This window comes from Lates calcarifer, unplaced genomic scaffold (genome assembly GCF_001640805.2).
Source record: "Lates calcarifer isolate ASB-BC8 unplaced genomic scaffold, TLL_Latcal_v3 _unitig_5616_quiver_586, whole genome shotgun sequence".
NCBI classification, from domain to species: domain Eukaryota; kingdom Metazoa; phylum Chordata; class Actinopteri; family Centropomidae; genus Lates; species Lates calcarifer.
Window position 1 is genome coordinate 114,473 of NW_026117620.1, and position 20,616 is coordinate 135,088.

The window sequence follows — 20,616 nt, forward strand, 5'->3', positions numbered from 1 at the left end:
AATCTGAAGAGATTACTGATACTACAACTGCGAGTACTGCCACTGCTGTGACTACTTCACATTACTCCCTCTACTGCGACTACTTCAACTAATGCTAACACTACTGCTGCTACTACTACATCTACAACAAGTTCTGCTGCATCATCCTGTACTACTACTACTACTACTACTACTACTACTATGTCTACTAATGCTAATTCTATAGGACTACCACTGATAATACTACATCTACTTCTGCTACTGCTTCTATCTCGTCTACTACTGCTAATACTACTGCTGTTACTACTTCATCTACTGCTGCTACTAGTACATCTACAACTTACTACCTCATGTTGTACTACTGCTGCTGCTACTAGAATTACTGCGTTTCTTAATGTTACTATGAGTGCGTCTCCCTCTACTACATCCACCACAGCTACTACTACTGCTGTTACCACATATTCTACTGCTGCTACTACAACTTGTGTGTCTGCTACTGATACTGATAATGCTACAGAACTACTACTGCATCTACTACTATTGATGCTGCTACTGCTGCGTGTACTACTGGTACTACTGCTCTTACTACATGCAGTACTGCAGCTCTGTGGTCTGTCAGTTTGGATCCTCGTGAAGTGAATGTGGAGATAAACAGACTGCGGCCGTTATTTGACTTGATAATCCGTCAGATGCAGATCATGTCGATGCCATAGTAACGATGGTAACGTGACACGCTGTGTGTGAAAGGACAAATCCGCTCTGAAGCACCACAAACACAGCTGCTGGTCGTGGAGTACTTTGCGTTTTAACTGCTTCGTCTTCAAACAGACTCGTGACGTTTCTGTGCTGCAGACCAGCTTCTTTTCCTCGGATGATCTGGGTCTTTGTCTTTCTTGTTTCTGTGCAGTCATTGTCCTGATGATGCATCAGAAGGTTTGTGAGTCATAAACAACCTGTACGAGTTGTTTGCATTAACATTAAACGCTGTGAACCTGCAGTGTGGAACCCTTGGCGCCCCCTTCTGGCAGTGAGAGTAATTACACAAACATCCGTTCTCGCCATCGTCGTCGATGAGTTTCTCTTTTACCTGGAGCGTCACAAACCTTTCTCAGAGTCTTCCTGGGTTTCTCCACCATCCTCCAGTCACTGACAAACCAGGCATTGACCTATAAGCTGTTAACCCACGTCTTCCTGTTTTTTTCAGATGATTTTTTTGTAGTTTCCTGCTGATCTTTGTACCATTTCAGGTTATTTACTTAGCTGCTTAAAATTCAGCAAAAACCTGAATTATTCTCACTGTCAGAAAGTCCCTCTCAGTATTTTCTGACCTGGTCCCTTCTGAAGACGAAATTAAGACATAAATAACAGCAGGGAATATATATACATATATATATATATAGCATTTGTTGGGGACTATTTTCAGTGGCGGATTAATCCACATTTGGTGCTCTCGTGAGTATTTGAGGCAGGAGGACGGTGTGTGTGGGTCTTTATTTTACTGTATTAATTCCTTTGTAATTTTCTAAATATTCTCTGTAAATTACAAGAATATTTGACACAGTTTGACTAATTATAAGAGAAAAGGAGAAAAGTGTTTGCTGCTACTGGATTTTTATTAATCTCTCTGATAAACTCTGATGGATTTTGGTGTCTAATCATGAAGTATTTCCTCTTACCTATAACATAATGATCTCATCGGCTTGTCTTGGAAACATCCTCATTATTGGCAGCCAAATACAAGTTAATGTTTATGAAATTATGAGGAAAGAAAGTCCTGTAAAATAAAGTGTTATTGTGTGTGTTCATGGTGATGAAGGAGCGTGTCAGCCAGTGCAACAGTGATGTGTTTTTAATAGTTTTTCAGGCAACAATGGAGCTTTATGGCTCAGAAGAATGAGAAATATCAGGGTGTGAAACTTTTAACTCTTTATTAGTTGAGTTTATTTTGTAATATTTCCTTTTGTTGAGAGCAGAGCAGGAAAATGACTTGATTTTTCTGGCAGCAGCAGATTAAATCCAGAATCCTCCATCATGTTTCAGCTTCCACCCGCTGATCTGTACAAATCACAGCTGTCCTCGTGTCCTCAGACCGACAGCCGGGTGTTAAACTCCTGCTTCGACTGCGGCTCGGCCGTAATGTGCAGCGACTCCTGCAGCTTCACAGAAGATTAGCACTCCTCGCCGTCATCATCGTTTGCCGCCGGCAAAAGGTTAATTTGAAGGCCGAGCGGCTCACGGAGCTTTGATGTCTATGTTTAGACTGAGAGGAGCTGCCATGTTGTCTCTCTGAGTCTCCACGGTGACGGCAGATACTCTTCATGTCAGACAGAGGAGAATAACGAGACATACCAGACCCTCAGATACCATAAGATGCAATTACTGTATCTGTCCATCTGTCTGCGTCTGTCAGCCTGCTGGACACTCTGTTTGTACTGAACCACAGAGTCACTACAAGACATCAGGCTGAAGGTTAAACACTAGTGATACATCTCAGAGTTATTTATGAAGCTTCCCACTCTCTCCCTCTGTGAGGAGGAGGAGGAGGATGACGACAGAACCCTAACTTCACCCTGAGGTTTTAGGACAAACAGTTAGATGAAGCTGCACTCAGGTAAGGCAGTGATGGAAAGTAATAAGTACTCATGTGCTGTAGTTGAAGGATAACTGGCCTTTATTTTCCCATGATTCTTTGAAATCTGTGCAGTAAAACAGTCTCTATATATCTCTACCAGACTCCATAGAGAAAAACAGGGATTTAACCAGGAGCTGCTGGAATACCACTGCCTCCATCTGTTAGTGTGTCTGTGTTACTGTGTGGTACTTTTACTCCAGTGAAAGTATCAGATTACTTCTTCACCACTGAAAAGTCTCACAGTAACACAGACACACTAACAGATGGAGGCAGTGGTATTCCAGCAGCTCCTGGTTAAATCCCTGTTTTTCTCTATGGAGTCTGGTAGAGATATATATAGAAATGTTTCTGCTTAAACTAAAGGATCTGACTCTTTAATTATCAGCTTTGTGTCACTGTTTTTGTGATGCTGTTTTAACCCCACCCCCTCCGCCCTCCACCCTCCGCCCCCTGTGAGCCACAGGATAATTCAAACATCACTTCACCTGCTCCTCATGCTCTTCCTCTCTGTCCTGAACGCTGCAGTTTAAGTCAAGGTCACCCACTTTAAAGTATTTGTACTTCAGTGTGTGTGTGTGTGTGTGTGCAGTGTAACGAGTGTATTAAACACTCTACCTGTTTGCCTCTGGCCGTTTACCTTGCTGTGAGGACGGCTGTTAAATCCAGCTGCACCAGTAAAACCATCAACCACCCAGATGGAGCCGTTTCATTTGAGACAAAATCTGTTTGTATCGAAGCTTCTCTGGTTTATTAGATGAAACAAAATGGACTCTGACACAGAAACTTTATTTATCAGAACTGCAGCAGTTCACATATTTTTCATGGACATCTGGCACATTGATTTATTACATATTAATCAGTAGATATCTGCATTATCAAGGTGTATTTGTTGGCATATCTAAACATCTATTGTTATTATTAGCTTTGACTTTGCTGCAGCTCTCAGATCACTTACATGATTGGTATCTGGATGTTTAGTTGGTACCAGTTTCCAGATGATGCTCCGCCCCCGTCGGTTTATCTCGGCCGTCGTCAGGACGCCGAGCGGCGGCGTCTCCGCTGCAGCTCAGATCTTTCTTTAACTTTTCCTCTGCAGCAGCTGTTTACAGCCGAACCCTGGGAAGAGTTATTTAGACTCATCAAAGCCGACCGGGCGCTGGAGAATCATCAAGGTTTATTTTCCTGCGTAAGAAGGAGCTCAACAAGTCCACAGGAAAGATGTTGAGAAAAGACTTTTTTTACTATTTATCCTGTTTATATCTTCTCTTTGGAAGAAACTTCACTCTGCTGTAAATCTTTGAAAAAGCTTTTGTTGGCGACAGACTGAACTTAAAGAAGGTTCATCTGTAGATTACTAAACCTCTTCTCTTCAGAGCGGAAAAGCTTTTACAAGATTATAAAACAATGGTTTCTCAGAAATACATCACTCTCAACATAAATATATGATAAACTACAGTTTTTAGACGTTATTCTTTCACATTATGTGGTCATATTTCCTGAGATTATCAGGAGCTTATCTTAAAGTTATGTTCTGTAACGGTGATGTTTATTTCTGTCGCCTGTCAGTGGCGTCATATTCTCTTTGTGCCGGCGTCTGAACTGTCTTTTTATCCAGTCTTAAGCTTCATTTTCAAGATAAACTTCTCAGGTCTTTGTTGTTTTATCCAGATGAAGGATTTTAGTCGTCAGACGTCAGCAGCAGAAACTGTCAGAGAGGAGGAGAGCTCTGAGAATTAAAAACCTCCTGACCCCACGCTACTTCACACCGTCATTAAAGCACATGTTGTCAGGTTTAGACTCTGGCTGCAGAAATGTACAGACTCTATGTTTTACAGTAAGAAACTGAGACTGCAGACAAAGTGAGTGGGAGAAGCTGCTGTGGCTGCAAAATGGAACCAGTTGTGTTTCTACAATAACACAGTTTAGTCTGTGTAGCAGTGTTAACAGGGCTCCTTCTTCAGTTAAAAGCCTGTGATCCTGCAGGAGCAGCCTCTCAGACAGACGACGTACATCTGCCTCTAAAGGTTTGGTCTGTTCAGTAACTAGAATGTGAAGAGCTGAGTCCAGGATCATTGTGTGAATCAATAAAGCAGAATGAGAGAATCAGGGGAGATAACTGCACTCATCAGCTTCTGTTTGTGCCTCTGAGCAAAGTAAATGTTGGAGTGGATTTCCTCAGCGGCAGCTCCGGCAGGTGAATGTGAAGCAGCCGATCGTCTCCGGATGAATCACTGTTTCACCTTTTCAGCTCGTTTGTGTTTCACTTTGTAAAGAGAGAGAGAGAGGAGGCTGTTCCTGCAGCTCCCGGGCCGTGGAGGGAGGAACATGTTGGGTGTCAGGTCGACGGAGGAGGAGAAGAAGGTCATGGTTGTAGCTTTTCCTCTGTGTGACAGGAAAGGAGCGCTCCACCTACATGAAGGACAAACCTGAGAGGAGCTTAATGATGTGTCTGCCCTCAGAGTATGACTTAATGTTAATGCTGTGTGTGTGTGTGTAACCTTTACACACCTGTAAGCCTGAATACATCTTCATAAAAGGAGATGTGGGTCACTTTGTCTCCACTGAAGCTTCCTAACGTCTGTCGAGCTGAGGACGACCATGAACAGACTCTGACCCTGCACTTAATGCTCCATATTAAAAATACATTAATTACAAAGCAGGAGTGTTTGCAGACAACACGACTGGAATCTCCCAGGATGAATTTTTAATGATACCTGTTGCCAGTTTATGAGAGTAAACTGCTGCTGGAGGCTCACACTGAAATCATTTGTTTGTCTGAAGGTAGAAGCTTCATTAACAGGATTTAGAATCAGCTTAGCGTGGAAGATAACTTAGCAAATCATATGCACCCAGGGCGCCGTGGTGCAGTGGTTAGGATCCTCTCCGGGTCGTAGCCGTAGATCCTCCACAGGAGGGTCGGCTCGGCCTGGACCTGTTGAATGATGGATCCTCACAGATGGATGTGAACTGACTCACTGATGTTTTAGTTTGCACCTGCTGTGCAGTGCTGCAGGAACAGTCTCCGAATGGACGTCTTAGTAAATCTGTCCTCCACCTCTCACACGCTGCTGTCCTTATATTTATCATCAGCTGGTTTTGGCCTGGTGCTGATCTGTGGTGACGTTTGGTTTCATGTTGTCGGGCGGCAGAACGGAACACAAACAAAACAACAAACCTAAAAGACAGAACACCACACACGAATCCCTCAGTTAATTGGGGATAGAAGAGTTTTCCTCGTCAGCCTCCACAGTTCTGACATGTTGACAGTAAAATGTGACTCACTTTCAGTTTGATGGAGGCAGAACTAAAATATTTTCCTCTGAAATGCAGACGAGGAAAAGAAGAAAGTCTCCAGAAATGGAAGCAGTCAAGTGAAGCTGTGGACCGGAGGAGACGGACTGTGGTACTCTGTCCCTCTGAGACTGAAACAGCCTCGCGCTGACAATGTTAATGCCTTTCTAAGCACCTTAAATACAGCACTAATGAGTAAAACAGAGCTGCATTAAAACTTTATTAGATGAGAATCACTTGAGAAACTTGCACACATATTTCACGGTCGGACGTTTTAAGGATCTGGCTGCTGCAGGCTCTTTGTGGATGAGGAAAACGTTGCCTCTCTCTGACACCATGCATCTCTAAAATTAGACAACAGGATGTTGGAGGGTTTAACCCGCCTCAGGGCGACGGAGTCCAGCGTTCAGATGAACCAAATGGCAGAGCTGCAGTCCGGAGCTTCTCCTGGTCATTTCTCAGCAGCTGCAGCGTCGACGAGGTAGTAAAGGCCTGGAACCGCTTTATAAATGACGTGCAGTGAGGATTTATATTTCTCAAACTCTGGTCTTAATTAATGCATGTTAACAAGCTAAATAACAAGCTCAAGGTAATTAGAGTGTATTAATGCTGGGCCTGCCTCTGATGGAGCAGAAGAGAAGCAGACGTGAGGAAATAAAGCGACGCCGGCGATGGACACCTTGAATCAGGCCGACGCAGAGTAAGTCATCATGGTAATTGGACTTGAGGAAGTCTGTGGAGCAGCTGCCTCCTCCTCTCACCGCCGTAACTCTCCGCCATGATTAACTAACGTCTGCTGCAGCTGCTCAGCAGGAGAGACGTGAGCGGTGAACATCCTCCTGTTCCACATGACGGCGTTTACAGCAGAGCAGGACCTGATCCTGGAGCTTTCACTGAGGCTGCAGCAGCACAGCTTTCCTCATCAGAGAGGACGTTTGTTTCAGGCTGCACTTTAGACTTTAAACACTGCAGGATTATGAATCCAAACACTGAGTGGAAACAGTTTTGTGCAGCCACACAGTGTCAACACACAAAGAGAAACAAAGCTACGAATACGTCGTAACCCCGGGGAAATACCTGAGGACAACAGGAGGCAGTCGGGGTGGCAGAGATTCACTCCGTACTGATGATAAAACCCATCCTGCTGCAGAGCGACAGGAACAGGAAACCTCTCCTGTATGCAACCGTGGAAAACCAGAGCTGAGCAGAAAAGTTAAAGAAATGTTAACACCTGTCAGCGTCGAGGTGACGTCTCCAGATGTTTAGTTTCAGCATCATGCTCACTTAAACATATAAACTGAACAGTATAAGTGTACTCTAATGGAACACGTCAATGCTGCTGTTAACACTGACATCTCTCTCCAGATTTATAAAAGTTCATTTGTTGAAAATGGCTCCACTGAAGCTCCTGAACCTTTCAAGGCCCGTGCTGGGGCTCGAACCGGCGGCTTGAACTGATGCATCTCGGGAGCGCCGTGGTCGTCCTCCACCTCGCTGATGTCTGCTTTGACTTCACTGGAAGGGAGAGCGTGGACCCGGAGGAACAGACGAGCTGACAGAGCTGAAACCGGCGGTGACGACGTCAGAGAAGCTTCGTGTGAACGTCCACAAACAACAGACTCCACAGATGAGCTCGAGCGTCCATGTGGGACACAGAAGGCCGCTGGTCGGTCACTGTGAGCGGAGGGAAGAGCAGACTGCAGAGATCATCACCGTGAATAAGCTGTGAATCAGACTCCGATGATGCAGTTCATGTGCCCGTCGGCCTCAACGTGAAACCCATGATGCTTTGAAGCAACTGTCACCGACGAGCACGAAAACAACTCGTCATGAATTTATGAATCTGAAATGTTCCATACATTTACACGAGGTGGTTTTATGAACCCCTCACCACCGTCCTCTGGTTCCAGTCTCTCCACCACGGGTTTCAGAAAGAACCAGGTTCTAAGGCAGCAGTGTCTCCATCAGAGCAGTGAGTCCAACAGAAACCTGCTCCCTTCAAACCAGGTTTTAGATCAGGAGCCTCAGTGATCAAACATGTCAGGGACTGACCAAACGATGGGCAGAATTAATCCATGATTGGTTATTGATCACTAAGCTTGTTGTCGAGCGGGTGTGTTGTGTCTTTTAGAGTCGTACGAGTTAGATTCTGCACTAAAAAGCCTGATCGTGTTTGATTAAAGTTTGATATGAGTGATAACTTTCTTGTGTTGTCTGATGTGTTCTGAGGAGCGGCGAAACTTTGGTTTGTTGGGTTTGACTCTTTTTCCTGTTGCTTTCAGCTTTGATTAAGATGATTTTAATAAACTTCTCCCAATGATCGATCAAGGAAACTATTTCATCACCTCACGCTCAGTATCACGTCTCCTCTCTTGTCGTTTCCTCTGCAGCGAGTCGTTCACCAGCTCCTCACACTGATGTACCTGTGCAGCGGCAGAAGATATGTGTGTGTGTGTGTGTGTGAAAGCAGCTGTAATAGAGCTAATGTGGAATGAGTCCGGGGCGTCTCATTTATCTGCCTTGGCGTCCTGATGAGCCTCAGGTGGGGCGGAGCTGCTCTCTGCAGCGCTCTTACCTCGTTAGAGGGAGGACGGGCTCCGTTAGCCGCCGATCTGTGATATAAATTATTCCTGCACAGTCTCTGCTTCCTCCTCCACCATCAGCAGCAGCAGCGAGTCCTCAGAGACACACACACCGTCACACACACACACCTCGCACTCAGCCGTGTCAGTCTAATTAACATGTAGACGTCTTTATTAAGGTAGTAGTCAGCTGAGCTCTTCTCATTACAGAGCGCTCAGGTTGAATCACTGTTTGGAATCACCTCACCTCTCTGCCGCTGATTAATCACGTCTGACGCCGTTACACGTCTCAGCCTCTGTCTCCTTTACATTTCTGGATATTCTGAGGGAGAGGTCAGTGAAGTGTCGCTGTAACGAGCCGGGGTCGACGAGTCTGAGAGGTCAAACAGAGGAGGACGGTGCGTTAGCATGAAGTCAGCTGTCATGTCACATTTCAGGAGGCAAATCTGACTCGTGTTGCGTTCAGGTGCACCTCCTCAGTTCGTGAAGTTAACAGAGTGGTGAAAACAGCTGGTTTAATGACCAAAACGAGGAGGTAAAAGAGGCTGAAAATCTCAGTGGAGCTGAGGGGAACTGCAGCTTTGTGGGTTTGATCCAATACGTACACAATCACCTGATCGATTATTGATTAAAACAATATTTAAATCCCCTCACCTGCAGGTAACTAAACAAATAAGTAGTTAGTTATTTATTCAGAGTTATTTAACCCTGAGCTGACGCTGTGAGTCGCCTCTCGCTGCTCAAACAGCCACGTCAGAAGACAGATCCCGTGGTCGCGTCTCAGCCAAATTATTGGCCTGAACCAAGCAAAGAAAACAGCTGAAGACATCACTGAAACACTGGGTTCAGAACTTCACCAAAACCTGGAAGGAGAGCGGTGAGGCATCACCTACGAGGAAGACAGAAGGTCGGAAAGAAAATGTTGAGTGATCGTTTGGAGAAACTGAATCGTAAAAAATCAACATAGATGGTGAGAGTCAGAATATTTCCACATGAACAGTGTGAGGAGAAGTCAGGGGAACAGCATATAGAGTGTGTAAAAACAGGAAGCAGCTTTAATTCAAACGTACAGACTCTAAATGTGTGAGAAAGCTGCAGTGTCCTTTAAAGAGCAGAGGGGACGATCGGTGTGAAGTGTTCGTCCTCAGTTTGAGGAGGGAAAATGGTTTTAGCCCGACATTTCCCAACTGTGTCGGAGGCAGACAGATGGAGAGGCAGACACACATTTAGATCTGCAGGCAGGAGAGCCAGACACACACACACACACACACACACACACTCTGCCGTGCTGTAAGTGTAGACACACACACACTGTGTTTGTGGAGGTGTGTTGGAGTTGAGGGGATTTCCCTCCGTCTGCTGGTGATGTTCTCGCGTCTCATTATCCAGTTTGTAGCCCAGAGAGGACACAGTTTATCCGCCCGTATGGAGCCGCTTTTTAATGAAAAATACTGAGCAGGCAGAGACAGAGAGGGGTTAACAGAGCTCTGATAATCAAGGAGCAGGAGAGGAGAAGGCGAGGAGAGAGGAGCAGGAGAGGAGTCACAGTGAAAGGATGTTCAGGGTTTATATGATTCATAGGGACAAAAATATCTGGAATCAGTGCAGTGTTGAGCCATTATTAAAGAGGAAGATCCTTTATGTTTAACCAGAAACATCGTCTATATATCAATACCAGACTCCATAGAGAAAAACAGAGATTTTACTAGGAGCTGCTGGAATACCACTGCCTCCATCTGTTAGTGTGTCTGTGTTACTGTGTGGTACTTTTCAGTGGTGAAGAAGTAATCTGATTACTTCTTCCAGCACTGAAAGTACTCACACAGTAACACAGACACACTAACAGATGGAGGCAGTGGTATTCCAGCAGCTCCTGGTTAAATCCCTGTTTTTCTCTAATGGAGTCTGGTACTGATATAGAGATGTTTCTGGTTAAAGGATCTGACTCTTTAATAAAAAGCTCTGTAGGAATCTTATCCATAAAATTTGTCAGACACTTCAGACACATCGACAGGTGGTTTGGAGGTTTTGCTTTAAATCACAGCAAATGAGTGGTTTGATTTCTCTTCTAACAACGTTTCTTTCAGTAAAACATTCACTTTACACTCAACTATGTCTCCACTCTTATTTTGTCAGTTGAAAATCGGTGATGTCTTATTAACAAGCCACTAATTGGGTCCCAGTGAGGGTGTAATGTTCGTCACACACCAGAAAATTAAACTATTAGTTGTATTACAACTGGAGAGACAGCGGTGCTATTTTTAGATCTTTACAGCGAGCGGGGTTAATGAAGAGTCTGTTCAGGTGTAATGGTTCAGGTAAACAGGAAGAAGGGCTGGTACAGTATGACAGACAATCAGAGATGCGGAAATACTCGCAGCAATGGAGGGAAACTAAAACCAGTGAACGTCAGGCGTGAACGAAGGATAAAAAGCTGAATAATCAGGTGCGATGATGATGGTGATGTCTTTACTGAGCTGTAGAATGTGTTGACAGAGATTGCCGCCATCTTGTTTTTACAGTCAGCTAACGAGGGCAGCAGGTGCAGCAGGTGTAACGTCCCTGTCTGAGGACGCAGGTGAAGAGGTCTCAGGTTTGGGTGCGTCCATCACTTTCCGTCACTCCCACAGTATCTCTGGGAATCTGGATCTCAAAGTGATTCTAAAACAATCTGTGTTCTTGGTATAAAATGTGTCACATCAGACAGAACAGAGCTCGAGATATTTCACCACATAAATCCATATAAATCCTCTGTCTTCACTTCCTCTTTCTTTGTCTAACCCTCCCCGGCTCTGCAGCTCTCCGCCTCTCTCATTAGTCTTTTTATAATCTGGCCCGGTGTACAGGGACTGTTGAGTATCGCTGTGTGGATGACAAAGTGTCTTAACCTCCACTAAACAGAGGATCAGGCCGCTAAGCTGTGTGAACAGCTCCGCCACGTAACCTCGCAGAAGCACGGCCATTTCCCGGTAATCCGCCCATAATTACAGCCTGATCTCTGCGGCATAGCTGATTGGTGGTGGTGGGGGGCGCTAACACTCACACACCTGCGAGAAAAACAAACAGGAGTAGGAGGTTTTCAGGAAGCTGCGTCGTGTACCTGAGTATTTATCAGTGTTTAATTCAGAGGACTTTGTGGTAAAAATACAAAGAACTACAGTATTTGAGGAGCCGTGACTCATGTTTGTGTGTTCGCCCACTCAGGAAGGATGAGTTCGGTGAAAACACAGCGAGTGTAAATTTAGAGTGAAGGGAAATGACGACAGCTGATGTTTTCATCTCTGCTTTTATTCTGAGAAATGAGGCTCTGATCTGTAACCAGGACCAAACAGAGTCGCTTCAGTCCTGATCAACAACAACAACTGTGTCTGAGCTGCGTCAGGACCTGGTGATGATTTATGTCGTTCGTGTTCAGTCTCTCTGAACTGGCTTACAGCCAGACTGTGGGTCAAACACGAGAGCTAAATTTCCACTGGGCACAGGGGAAACGTCCCTCTCTCTGTTTCCATCCACCTCATGTTTACTGTTCATCGTTCTCAACACTTACTGTCCAGACGAGAGATAAACTCTTTACTTTAAAGGTGATATGTGTGAGTTTCTGCTATCGCTGCGTCGCTAACGTTAGCTGCAGCTGTTTACCTCACTTCTCTTCTTCTGCTGATGTTAGCATGCTAACCAGCTAGCCCTGGCCAGTCTCTGTCACGTTCCGATAGCGACTCGCTGCAGCGTCCAGCCTGTCCTGAAGACAAACAACGATCAGCAGCAGAGAAAACTCAGAAATATCCTCTTCAAATCTTTCTGTTCAGCATGTATACATGTTATATATATTTATATATAGGCAGATGGACAGTTTAGTCATGCATTTGTCAACAACTCTACGTCCTTACCGGAGAAACTAAAGAGAGATGGAGTTGAAATACAGACGATATCAAAACTGGATGTTTCCTTTTCCGTAGCCTGTAGATTTGTTTTTCTCCACAGACCTGTGACACACCTGTACAGCCTGTAATCCTTCACTTCCTGCTCCTGTCAGGGAAACACATCCCGCCTCAGTGCTCCAATCACAACACGGCGACCTGAGCTCACACCTGACCAGCTGTTCCAGCTCTAATTTTTCCTCTCCCCTGCAGTCTGAGAGCCTGAAGCTCTCAGGTGTGCTCTCACACACTGTACAGGTGCACACGGCTCTGCTTCAGTTTCCAGCAGCTGTGGCTCCTTTTGTTGACCAACAAACTTCATGAACAACGTCAGAGATCTTTGGTTTCTTATCTGGCCTCTGCTGACGCTTCACTGGGGTCAGCAGAAGCAGGGCTGAAGATCACCACACCGATGAAACGCTCAGAAACCCAAAATAAATCAGAGACCTGGAGCTGGCTGAGTCTGAAAGGAGAACCACACTCTTCCATCTGTTTTAACACGACACATTTCTACTTGAAGTCTGTTTTAATTGAACACACACAGTTTTTCCCCCTCGTGTCGCTCTGTCTCTGTCTCTGACCCCCCCCTGCCCTCCCACCATATTGATCCACAAACAGCGACGTAAGCCCCCGTGTTGCCTGGTTACTAATCACTCTGCATAATTTATGTCGTCCTCATTATTAATTCAGGAGCGTGGCTCAATAACAGGCGGCCGCCGCAGACTGGTTCAGCACATATTGTTTCCATAATCCATATTCATTACCGGAGGCCGATTCAAAGCGGCGCTCGCACCGCGGGGAGAGTTCGTGTTTGAGATTTCAGACACGAAGCCTGCGCTCGTATCCAGAGTGACAATGACTGAAACAGGCGCAGCTAAATGAAATTTCTCCGTCGTCACCGCCACAATCAGCACTTTGTAACTTTGTTAGGTAAAGTTTAGTGAAGAAGGGGAAGAGTCGTGTCTGTTTATGATGTCGAAGCCTAACACAGAACCCAGGTCACTGCGAACAGCTGCTGCAATTTAATCCAGCTGTGCACGTCAGTGTACGTTCACTAAAGTTCCTGTTTTACCTCTGACAGACTCAGACTGTTCTTCTCAGTGTCTGACAACATGATGATAGGATTCATACAGAGACTGAGCTTTTTATTATAGATATCAGTTCTGATATATATATATATATATATATATATATTTTTTTTTTTTTTTTTTTTTTTTTTTATGTCAGTACCAGACTCCATAGAGAAAAACAGGGATTTAACCAGGAGCTGCTGGAATACCACCGCCTCCATCTGTTAGTGTGTCTGTGTTACTGTGTGGTACTTTTACTTCAGTAAAGTATCTGATTACTTCTTCCACCACTGAAAGTCTCACAGTAACACAGACACACTAACAGATGGAGGCAGTGGTATTCCAGCAGCTCCTGGTTAAATCCCTGTTTTTGTCAATGGAGTCTGGTACTGATGTTTTGGGTTAAACAAATCTTACTTTTTAATAAAGTTAGTTCTGCAGCAGATTATCATTGAAATGTTTCTTGTTCAACTTTTAAACTCCCCTTTTTCTGCCTGTTTGACTCCCATGTTGCATTGCAGTCATATTTCCCTGCCAGTGAGAGTGTCCATCTATAAATCATGGAGCTGGGAGACTGGTGGAGGCTGCCAATAGTCCATTTAGGATGGCTAATGGTGACAGATGAGTGTGTGGCTGCGTGAGATGTGGTGAGGTGAAAAGATGATCCTCCGAGGGCTTCGTGTTAACTTGTTCTTCTAACTGGTCTGAATCAGCAGCTGTCTGAAGCTGGGACTGACGGAGGAACCAGCTTTACATTCCCTGTCCACACCAGTGTGTGGGGGGCTTTTATTTTGAAATGTAGTCAGGTAACCGAGCGCAACAACCACTCACAGCAGCGTAGAGTTTAGAGCAACCAGTCCAACACCAAACCACCTTAATGTGTTTTTGGTCAACGTCTCCACCACTAAGCTTCCAACTGGTCATTTCATTTAGCTCTGAGCTCTTCTACAAAAGCCTTTCTTCTTAGAAAGTTAGTGAGAGTTTGAAAGAGCGTGAGTAGAAACACAACGAGGCTGTAAAGGTGGACTGGTGAGTAGATGGGTTTTCATGTTAACGTCCCCGACAACCTCTGTAGTCTCATTTAGACACTCGTTAGCAACCGCCTTTTTTAAGACACGTAAAAGCTTCAAACATCAGGAGTGGGGGATTTACTGACCCATTTTATGTTGGAGAATAAAACCTGAAAATGTCTTGAGCTTGTGTTAAAACACAGACCTTATTTCAGACATTTAACCAGAAACACACTGACAACAGGAAGAGCTAACATGCTAACATGCTAACTGACTTCCTGGTTTTAGCGTCGGTCTAGAGGATGTAAAACTGCGAGGTGGTTATTTATGAATCTCGTGCGGAGGTATTTATTAGACAGGTTTAGTAGAAAGATGACAGGACGTTAGAGTTGACAGTCGGACTCGGACTGGGGGCGTTTGATTTACAGTCGGCGTCTTAACCTTAACACCCAGAGAGATTATACCAACACAAACTAGCTGAACCTGACGCTGTTAAGGACGTCTGAAAAAACAAGACACAAAAAGAGGAGAGGAAGAGAGGAACAGGACGACAGAGGAGGTGAAGACAGGCTGGATTAATGTGTTAGCCAGGTTAAGAGGATAAGTGGGATGGAGGGATGAAGGAGGAGAGTGATGGACTGCGTGGTGAAGCTACAGTAGAATGAACGAGTGCAGGTAGAATTAAAAGAGACAAAAGGAGTGATGGTGGAAACGTGGAGGAGAAAAAAGGATGAGGTGAGAAGGAGGAATGAGTTCAGGTACAAAAAGAGGGGGAGGAGGAGAGAGTGATGGAGAGAGCCGGGAGAAGAGGGGAGATTGAAAATGGAGGGATTAAAGAAGGATGAGGTGAAGAAGGGGGATGAGGGATGGGAGGAGGAGGAGAGGAGATGAATGGGAACGAGGTGAGGAGAGGGAAAGGGTGACAAAAAAAAAGACCTGAAAAATGTGAGCAGCAGAGGAGAGAGGAGAGGTGAGAGATGTAAATGAAAGATGGAAGAGAGGAGGTGTAGAGAGCAAAAACTGATGGAGGGAGAGAGGGACAGACAGGGTAATTGAAAGTGGAGGGAGAGCGAGTGATCGAATGCGAAAGACGGGAGAGGGAGGAGATGAAGTGAATGAAAAATGAGGACGAATCAGAATCAGTGACAAACAGTAAAAGAGACTCAGAACAAAATGAATCTGCATAAATAAAACTGATGCATAATAAATAAGATCAGATGAAGCTTCAGTGATGATCCATCACAGTGTCACATATTAATGTCATTACTGTCATAAAGTCTGAACTCTTCTAATAGAAGAGAAGAAACCGTTCAACATGGACGAGTCACTGGAGAAAACTGTCCAACAGCAGCTTTAGCTCCTGTGGAGTTTTAGTCCTGATTCAGTCCAGTTCTCAGACTGTTTTAGTCACACATTTTAACTGCTTTGCTTTTTTCTTTTAGCCCAGTTTGGTCCAGTATTTCGTAGTGATTTAGCCCTGGTCTGATCTGGTCTGATATTCTCTGGAGATTTAGCTCAGTTTGGTCCAGTTTGTTCTTTAGAAGATTTAAACTGAGGAGTTCATGTTTTACTCACTTTGTTTTTGTCCCTGAATGCATCATTCTGCATACAGATGCCACATTACTCACACAGCCCCCCCCACTGCCGTCACGCGTCACATGACAATTAAACAATGACGTCATCGACAGGCGGCGATACGGCTGAACACACACATCCCACCACAGCCAGCCTGAGCTCTCCTGATTGGCCGAGGGAGGAGGCCTGGCATCACAGAGCTGTGTGTGTGTGTGTGGGGGGGGGGGGATCATCTCACACACACACAGCGATGTTTGCTCTCAGGCCATCTATCCTCAGTGTGTGTCGTGCAGTCTGTTTTGGCTGACGTCTGTGCCACACACACACACACACACACACACACTCTTGAGCATCAGTCAGGTGTGTTTCTCGTCTGTACGTCAGCGTCTGATGCGTCTGATGTGTCAGACGTGTGGTGTTTCTGGCTCTTCATTAGCCTCGGTGTCAGTTCATCTGGATGCAGCAGCTCTCAGACTCTGTGGATCCTCTGTGGGCTGACAGGCTCCAGATCCTCAGATCTGAAGCAGAGAAACTCCGACGCTCAGAACCTGATGAACACGCAGTTCAAAAACCCTGCAGCCGCTGTACAACACAGAGGAGGAGTGTGGAGCCTCAGACCTGCAGGGTTTAGACTGATCCTACTGCCTAAACACTCCAGTTAGTAGACCAGTCCAAAAACACAGACTCTCCAGGTTATAGACCAGTCCTACATCTTCCTTCTCAGTTTAGAAACTGCTTTTATAAACAGTGTTAGACGTCGTCTTATTGGTCCAGTCCGGCCGCTCACATCAGATGTTTGATGATTTCTTTGCTCCTGGGATCCATGAGACCTGGACCGGTTTGAAACGTGGATCCAAACCTGTACTGGTCTCAGGTCAGTTAGTTCTGCACAGTCTGAGCCTTTAAAACATCCAAGATCATTTATTTTATTTCTACTGTGAGGTGTGTTTCAGAAACCTCCGTTCAACAGGACGTTTGTGTTCGTCAGTGTCTTTAAACCGACGACTTCTTCGTCTTTTATTTACGTTTCCTTTCTGCTCGTTCACAGATTGAATCTGGTTTTAAACTATATTTCAACTCCGATTTAAAACCTCTCCATTTCCATACACACTCGTCTAATTACAAGTGGTGTTTTCTGTCACGGCGGCCTGTGTAATCATTGCACTTAATCACGATCCTGCAGCTTAAAACCGCTGCCGCCGCACAGTCTCTAATAATGCAGGCATAAATATATTCATGGCAAATATAATTAGGAGGAATGGAGACAGATGAGGGGAGAGGAGAGAGAGAAACAGACGACAAAAGTGATGGATCAGGGAGGAATGGAAACCAGACAGAGGGAGGAGGACGAGAGAAATAAGAGAGGATTAAAGAATAAGAGGATGCAGAGAAAACAAAGATGTTTATTAATGTTTTAGATCGACTGATGCTGGAGTTTAACATGCTCCTGTTTTAGATGAAGAGGAACAGACAAGAAGGAAGAAGTTTCCTGATTAATTCACTCATCAATATACATTTTCAAAAGCTGACGTCATTGTTTTCTCTGAGGTTTCACACAGAAAATAAAGACGTCAACCAAACACAACTCGACAACAACAGCGTGTCTCAAACATCCAGAATATCCTGGTCTTTCTTCTGTGTTCATGGACCGACGTCACGTCTTCTTCCATTTTCACAGGTCTGAAAACACGTTGTTGTTTTTTCCCTTTTCTTCTGCTTCGTAGCCAAGATGTTTGCAGGTTGTTGTGATTATTCAGTTATTGTTCATTATCGTTAGTTGCTGTTGACGGAGGATGAGGCAGGAGATCAAATAATAAGAGAGAGGGATGGAAAAGAGACGGAGGCTGGAGAAATGAATGTGAGGGGGAATGAAAGGTCGCATGAGAGAAAAGCCAAAGAGACTGTGCAGTTATGAAAAGAGTTGAATACAAAGAGGAGGAGAGGGGAGGTGGAGGAGGAGCGGGGAGAAGAGAAGAGGAGGAGAAAGGTGTGGGCGAGGGGGATGAGGAGGAGAGGGGGTCACCGATCTGATTGATTGTGCGTTATCATGAAGTGGAGATTTATTCCAGCGTGTTCCCTCATCTCCCGCGACCCCTCGAACCCCCGCGCTCATTAGCATAGAAACCACATTCCCCGGCTGCTGATTGGACCGGGACCGACGAGACCAGGATGTAAAGGAAGCGCAGAGTGTGTGTGTGTTTGCGTGCACGGGGCTCTTTGTGGACCGGGGTTACACATCATCATAATAAGCAGAAGCATTTCCAATCAGAGCAGGTAATTCCTCCCCTCGCTCCCTCGCTCCCTCGCTCCCTCGCTGCCTCGCTCGCCGTCCAGCTCCCTCTTGTTCTGTGTGTTTGTGTGTGTGTTTGTGCGCCCGTGGGTGTGTTGGTCCATTAGAGTCAGTTTGATGCCCCCACGCACAAATATTTAGAAAAATGTCCAGATTACATCCCGAGCTTCTCCGCCCACTCCTCACCCAGAACTGACCCAGGAATCACAGCTAATTACTCCTGCAGGTTACAGGAATCTAATCTCTGCTCTGTGTGTGTGTTCTCTCCTACAACACAACAAAAACACACATCCTCCGCTCACATCCTCCTCGTGAAGCTTCGACACATTCAACAAGCTGAAACGTTCGTTCCTGTTTGATCTGATAAACCTCTGCACAGTTTCCTTCAGTTCAGAAACCTGCAAGCCTCCTGGTTCGAGCGGTTTGGTTTGGAGCCTCGAGCAGAGGGAGTCAGGAGGAGTCAGGAGCGTAGTGCATCATGGGAAATCCCCCGGCAGCTTATAGCAGCATAACTGAGGGATGTTCAGTCGTGATCCAGCTCAAACTAAAAGCTCTATGAAAGAGGAAAGTTTGATAAATCTGACTCTAACGTGTTTCTGCAGCCTCACAGAGCTGCTGCACCGCTGTGGACTCTTATTTTGAAAAGCCAGGTATCTCAGTGTTGAAAGACCTGTGGTCAAGTTTGGACTTTAGATGATTCGTTTGTGTCGAAGACCCGAGTGAAACACGACGGTCTCAGGTGTCTGATTTAAACATGACTGAGGGAAAACATCCACGTTTTCCACTCTGTTTCTTAAACTGCGGCTCACGGCCCAGACAGAGGTCACGGACTCGGTTTCCGGTGGGTGGGGGTCGACGCATCAGAGAGGAAACAGGTTTGTCTCAATTAGTCTTCATCCCTACAGAGAGAAACCGCTTCCCTCTTATCTGTGTCCCAGGCTGAAATCCTCAGAATTACCCATAATCCTTTATTCCGCCGAGCGTTTGCCCTCTGCTTTGACCTGCCTCCGAGCAGCTCAAGAGTTTTGTTCTGAAATGAGAAATCTGCTGTTTGAAAAACTCCACTGTGTCTGCAGCAGAATGATTGAAAGCTCAGAGTAAAGATGGAGTCCTCTGAAGGATGGCGACCGACTGCAGCTGACGACGAGACACACTGAATTCACTGAGGAGGTTTTAAAGTGTTTTCCCTCATCGCCTGCTCACGCTGACCTGGAGTCAGTGTTGTTTTTATCCATTAGTGGATAAAGTTAGAATCAGGAAAAGAAGCTTCTTAAAGGATAACTTTAGGATTCCTGCAGAGATAGACCTTCTTATTAAAGAGTAAGATCAGAAACATCTCTCTGTATCAATACCAGACTCCATTGACAAAAACAGGAATTTTACAGAGCAGAACTCAGGAGCTGCTGCTTTCATCCTGTGAGTGTGTCTGTGTTACTGTGTGGTACTTTTACTCATATAAAGTATCTGATTACTTCCTCCACCGCTGAAAGTCAAATATTTACACAAACAAACTCACAGATGGAGGCAGTAGTATTCCAGCAGCTCCATTTAAAATGACTGGTTTTGTCAATGGAGTCTGGTATTGATAGCTCAACTCACCTGTAACGCAGCCTCAGAAACACGTTCTCTGCATGTTGCTCATCTCTGTGTTGAGTCAACATCTCAGGGTCCAAACCCGGTGCAGCCCTGCCTGCACAAGTGCCCTGGAGCAGCGTACTTTAGTCCTGTTGTTGCCTTCAGGGAATCGTACTCACCGACACACGGAGCGAACTCGGAGCAGAGGAGAAATTCCCTCTCAGGCAAATCAATAACGTGTCCAAAAATAACTGGAGAAAGAGTAGATATAATACGAGTGTGTGTGTGTGTGTGTGTGTGTGTGTGTGTGTCAGCCTGTGAGTGGGAGGCATTCAGATAAGGTTGTATAGATTTATTGACAGCGTTAAGTTGAAGTGTTGAATAATATAGAGGAGTCCACTGAAGTAAGAGCAGCACCTGCTACCTGCTGACACACACACACACACACACCTCTCACATCACTCAGTCGTCAGACTGACAGTGAGTTAAATCAGCAGTAAAACTGATGACAGATTATTTGAGCAGGCCTGCCGGGTTGTGTTCACTTTCACTCATTTTTCCAGGAAATGACAGTTTCATTTCTGTTTTTTTGGACTTTGTGTGTTGTTTCATGTTTGACACCTGAAGCTTTGCAGGGCGTCTGTCACAATGTTTGCCCTTCATTTTTTATTTTCCTCTGCATGACTTTCACATTT

The 20,616-nt window shown here is 45.2% G+C and overlaps 1 protein-coding gene across 2 annotated transcripts in view; it reads left to right on the plus strand.

The window, feature by feature from the left end:
• Positions 1–20,616, plus strand: part of fars2 (phenylalanyl-tRNA synthetase 2, mitochondrial) — a 90,797-nt gene that overhangs the window by 37,912 nt on the left and 32,269 nt on the right. The gene's annotated exons all lie outside the window — the stretch shown is intronic.